Consider the following 6,000-nt stretch of genomic DNA (forward strand, 5'->3'; position numbering starts at 1 on the left):
GAGCTGGTGCTGCTGCCTTCTGTAGCCTTCAGGGACAAATCCTTCTTGCTCCTGAAGGGGAGAAACCCACAGATGGGCAAACAGAGCTCTGGGATGAGACCTTTGAAACTAGTGCCCTCTGGAGAGGAGGAAATGGGGGAAAGGCCAGTGCAGACAAAGGCAGCTGAACCACTGTTTCCTTCTGAGCAGCTCCGGGCTGTGCTAATCCCACTGCCACAGCAGTCCTGAGGAAGGATACTGTAGCAAGAGACCCACACTTCTGTGGAGGAAAGGCATGGACTAAAACTCCCACCCTAGCACGGTGGTGATGGCACACGCCTTTAATTCCAGCACTTGGGAGGCAGAGACAAGTGGATCTCTGTGAGACCTACGCTACAGAGTGAGTTCCAGGACAGCCAGGGATACATGGAGAAACCTTGTCTTGAAAAACCAAAAAACCCAACCCAAACCAAAAACCCATGTTGGGATTTCATGGGAAATCCGGGGGGGGGGGTACAGGATGAGGAAAGATGGTTGCTAACAGGCTATGGCTTCCGGAGGAGGTGTTGTGAGGGGGAAAGAGCAGAGGGGGAGCACAAAGAAATGAAAGTCAGGTCTGAGCTGCTCCCTTCCACCGACGTGAGGGTGGGATGAGATGAAGCTAAAAGCGAGCTGGCAGGATAGCTTAGTCAGTAAAATGCTTGCCATTCATGCGTGAGGACCAGAGTTCAACTCCAGAACCCATTAAAAAAAAAAAAAAAAAAAAAAAGCCAGACTTAGTGCATTCTGAACCAACGTGAAGCTCTGTATCAGCAAACGAGGTTTGGGACAGAGAGAAGAACACACAGTGTCCTTTCAGAGAACCAGAGTTCATTCAGTGTCCACTGGCTTGTAAGTGCCTTAGGCTCAAGGGGATCTGCTGCCCTCTTCTGGCATCCACAGGTACCCACATGCACACACATACATGTATGCACGCACGTGGAGGAGGGAAGGTGGGAGGGGGGAAGGAAGGGATTCCACATAAATAGCTAAAACCAGAAAAAACTAGGTGACAGGTGCTCCAGAGGAGTAACATTTGATGTCATCTTCCTAACTTCATCCATATGTGTACCTACACATACACCCACATGAACATCCACACACATACATGAACATGCAGGGGGAGGGGGGAGGCCAAGAAAGAGTGTGCCAAACACACAGGGAAGGGGGCTGGAGAGGCGGCTCAGTAGTTAAGAGCATACACTGTCTAGGGAACCTGAGTTCTAACACACTGGGTAGCTTACAACTCCAGTTCTAGAGAACCCGATGCCCTCCTCTGGCCTCTGTAAGCACCTTCATTCACATGCACATATCCAGACACAAACATACACATACACATGATATTTTTACAATATTTTTGTATTTTTAATGGGGGGAGTGGGTTGAAAAGAAGCACAAACACAATATTCAAGTGTTTTCTTATTTGTTTGTTTATTATGTTGAGGATCAAACCCAGGGCCCAGTGTATACTGGCAACTCTCTCTCTCTCTCTCTCTCTCTCTCTCTCTCTCTCTCTCTTCTTCCTCTTTTCTTCTTTCTCTTTTTTCTTTTTGCTTGTTTGTTTTTTTGTTTGTTTGTTTTGAGACAGGGTTTCTCTGTGTAGCTCTGGCTGTCCTGAAACTCATTCTATAGACCAGGCTGACCTTGAACTCACAGAGATCCTCCTGCCTCTACCTCCCAAGTGCTAGGATTCGGATTTTTGCCTGAAAAGCTTACTTCTCTTCTTCTTCTTCTTCTTCTTCTTCTTCTTCTTCTTCTTCTTCTTCTTCTTCTTCTTCTTCTTCTTCTTCTTCTTCTTCTTCTCCTCCTTCTCCTTCTCCTTCTCCTTCTCCTTCTCCTTCTCCTTCTCCTTCTCCTTCTTCTTCTTCTTCTTCTTCTTCTTTCTCTTTTTTTCTTTTCTTTTGAGACCTGTAGCACAGGCTGGCTTTGAACCTATTATGTTGGGTCACCAGGTTTTCGACCAGGCCTCTTTGCTCCCAGAATAACAACTATGAACCTAATTACTTATGAATAAATGCCTAGGCCATAAGCTTGGGCTCATTCCCTGACTAACTCTGTAGCTTATATAACCCGTTTGTTCTAGTGTACGTCTGCCATGTGGCTACTTACCTCTCCTCAGTTTCATGTGTCTCTCTCCTCCGAGTTCCGGCAGGAATCTCCAGCTCTTCACTCTTCCCAGAATACCGTCTCTATCTCTGCTGGATGTCCCGCCTTCTATTTCCTGCTACAGCTAATAGGCCATCAGCTTCTTATTAACAGCTGATACTTCTACACAGCACATAAGAGATCCATCCTCTCTACAACTATGAAGCCAGCGATAACCTTGAACTCCTGATTATCCTGCTTCTGCCTCCCAAGTTCTGGGGAGCCAGGCATGCAGCCTCCTCCCGGGCTTGGAGCAGCTGTTTCCTGGACTTCCCTAAATCTGCCTTGGACCCCTCGGCAGTCTTCCGTGTTTCCCATTGCCATGGTGTGGATGAGTGCATTCTTTCTAGGAAACAGAGCCCCTGTGCTGGCTTCTGCCTCCTGGGGATGTGGGGCAGGAAGCAAGAGGAAGCGTAACACAGCACACAAGAGCGCTCTAGGGGGATGGCCATCTCAAGGAGAAGGCAGCTCTAGTTGTTTGGGAGCAAAGTGAAGGCTTGAAGCTGAGCTGAGGGGCAGCCCTTGACGAAGGGTCCCAGGTGAGGTGTGAGAACAGGGCAACTTGGCTCAAAAACTCAGGTTTCCATTTTTTTTTAATTTAATTTATCATTAGTGTAGGGGTGATACGTTCGTGTGTGTGTGTGTGTGTGTGTGTGTGTGTGTGTGTGTGTACGTGCATGCTCACACACACGTGTGTCATAGCCTGCACATGCAGATCAGAGGACAACTTGCAAGAGTTGATTCCGCCATGTGTGGATTCCTAGGATCCAATTCAGATCCTTGGGTTTATGTGGCAATTGCTTTTTGGTGGTGGTGGCGGGTAGTTCCAGGCTGGCTTCAAACTCACAGAGATCTGCCTGCCTCTGCATCCTGGGTGCTGGGACCAAAGGTGTGAGCCACCACTGCCCCAAGGCCCTTCAGTTCTTAATTATCTGTTCCTCCTACGCTGAATTCCGGAATGGCTGCGTTCATTCACACCCAGGCAGCTAGCTCCTGATTCTGAAAAGAACTGAGAGCAGGGGGTAAGAACGGGGTTTGAGCAGTTCCTGAGAGGTTACGGTACCTTTTGGAGAATTAGTCTCGATGGCAGATAATGAGACCATAGAGTGAACTTATGGTGAAGGTTATGGGCCAGTTCCACTCCTAGCTGGAATCTCTGTGTTCCTCATAGTGAGATATAAGCTGGCCCTGAGGCTCCAGGCGCTCCTCCTGCCCTGCCAAGACGGACTGTACCCTCATGGCTCAAACTTTGAGCCAATATAAATCCTTCCTTTCTGTTGCTTCTTGTCAGGTATTTGATCTCAGTGACAGAATATGTATCTAGTCCAGATGTTCAGAACACAGCATAGAATATCGTTTCCAAGATTGGAAGACACAATGTCCTTCTGCTGCTCACTCTGGAGGGAGGAATCTGTGTCTCTTCCAGGCAACTTTGTGGAGACTCGCATTTCCAGGAGATGAGGATGCAGAACCAGCCAGCAGCCACCAGAGGCAGATTCTCCTCTCACTGAGCTTTCGGGTAAGGCTCAAGGCTCAGCTGATAGCTTGACCGTGACATCATGAAAAGCCAGACACAGCTTGCTAAACCTCACTCAACCAGGACTCCTGACCTAGAAAAACCGTTAGGTAACAAATGCTCTGTTGCTTTAAACTACAATCTTTTGGGGCAATTGTTGCACAGCCGGAGGCAACCGAAGTCCTGCCTTTTCTCAGATTAAAAGAATGATGGCTGGTATTGAGCTGGGTGTGGTGGTGCAGAACTGTCAGCCCAGATGTGGAGGCAGGAGGATCAGGAGTTCGAAGTTAGCCTCAGCTACATGGCTGGGCTATATGGGACTGTCTCAAATGACAATGAAACATTGGTGACAATAGAGCCTGTGCTAGACAAGAAATGTTAATGAAAAACCTGCAGGGATTCAGCTTAGATTGAGTGTGTGTGTGTGTGTGTGTGTGTGTGTGTGTGTGTGTGTGTGTGTGTATACACTCATGCATACACTGTGAGATGCTAACAGACAAATGAAGCAACTTCTTGTCTTCAAGGCACATGTGTCCAGGGGTATAATTTATTCTTGCTCTCTAACTGAAGAATGGCCATACAGAAAGTGCCTTAACTAAGAGGCTCAAAGCTGCCTCTCTTAGTTTGGGTTTAGATGCCATGACCATGACAACTCTTGGGGCTGGCTTACAGTTTTAGAGGTTCAGTCCATTATCATCATGGCAGAAAGCATGGCAGCTTGCAGGCAGACATGGTGCTGGAGGGTCTGAGAGGTCTACTACTTGATCTACAGGCAGCAGAAGGGGACCGTACTCCACAGGGAGCTGGGAAAAGGCTCTGATTTCAGACTGAGGGGAGATTAGGCAGAGGAGACCTCAAAGCCCACCCTTGAAGTTGGCCACTCCAACAAGGCCTCACCTCCTAAAAGTGCCATTCCCTGTGGGCCAAGTATTCCAACACATGGGCCACAGTGGTCAACGTGGCTTTGTCCATCACTTTTAAAGAAGGTGGCATACTCTCTTTGAGTCTGTGGGCTCTGAGGACACTAGTTGGCACCAAAGGGGAAGTCTACAGTGTTGTCAAGGGACAGTAATTGTCCATTACTGTTGTCCCCCATTGTCCACCACTTTTTTCACCACTGTCCACTACTGATGTCCACTGCTGTCTGTAGAGGGCCGCAATAACATTCGCCACCACAAGATGGCGCTGGCTTCCACTGCGCCCCACGTGGAAAGCCGGGATAGCTTTCGCCATTACAAGATGGTGCTGGCCTCTGCCGCGCCAGCCGACTTCCTTTCAGGAAGTTAGCTGTGTGCGCATGTGCAAGAGTGTGTTCGCGCCAAGTCTTTGCCCACTCCGGGGCATGCCAGTGAGATCATGGGTAAGCGACCAATCAGGCGTGGACGTGCTGTGCTAGGGTTTTATAAGCAGCACCTTTCTGGGCCTCGGCCTCTCCTCTTCAAGATGCAATAAACGCTTTGCTGCAGAAGGATCCTGGTGTCCGCGCGTCGTTCTTGCTGGCAAGACATTGGGCGCGCGACAGCTGTCCACCATTGTTGTCCAACACTGTCCACTACTGGTGTCCACCACCGTCTACCACTGTCATCCACCACTGTTGTCCATGACTCTACACCACTGTCCACCATGGTCCACCACTGTCCACTATTGCTGTCCATCACTCTCCACCACTGTCCACTAATGTTGTCCACCACTGTCCACTACTGTTGTTCACCACTCTCAGTGGTGTCCACTATTGTCCACCTGTGTTGTTCATCACTGTCCAACACTGTTGTCCACCACTGTCTGCCACTGTCCACTACTGTTGTGCACTACTTTCCACTACTGCCCAGTACTAGTGTCCACTACTGTCCACCACTGTTGTCCACCACTGACCACCACTGGCCACTACTGTTGTCCACCACTCTCCACTGGTGTCCACTATTGTCCACCTGTGTTGTCCATCACTGTCCACACTGTGGTTCATTTCTGTTGTCAATGACTATCCATGATTGTCCACCACTGCCCACTACTGTTGTCCACCACTCTCAGTACTTTTGTCCACCACTGTCCACTACTGATGTCCACTACTGTCCATGGCCATTGTCCAAACTGTCCACTACTGTTGTCCACCACTGTCCACACTGTGGTTCAATTCTGTTGTCCATGACTATCCATGACTGTCCACCACTGCCCACTACTGTTGTCCACCACTGTCCACATTGTGGTTCAATTCTGTTGTCCATGACCATCCATGACTGTCCACCACTGTCCACTACTGTTGTTCACTTTTATCCACAATTGTTGTCCAACACTGTCCACCATGACTCTATACCACTGTCCAC

The sequence above is a fragment of the Rattus rattus genome, chromosome 9, assembly GCF_011064425.1.
Source record: "Rattus rattus isolate New Zealand chromosome 9, Rrattus_CSIRO_v1, whole genome shotgun sequence".
Taxonomy (NCBI): domain Eukaryota; kingdom Metazoa; phylum Chordata; class Mammalia; order Rodentia; family Muridae; genus Rattus; species Rattus rattus.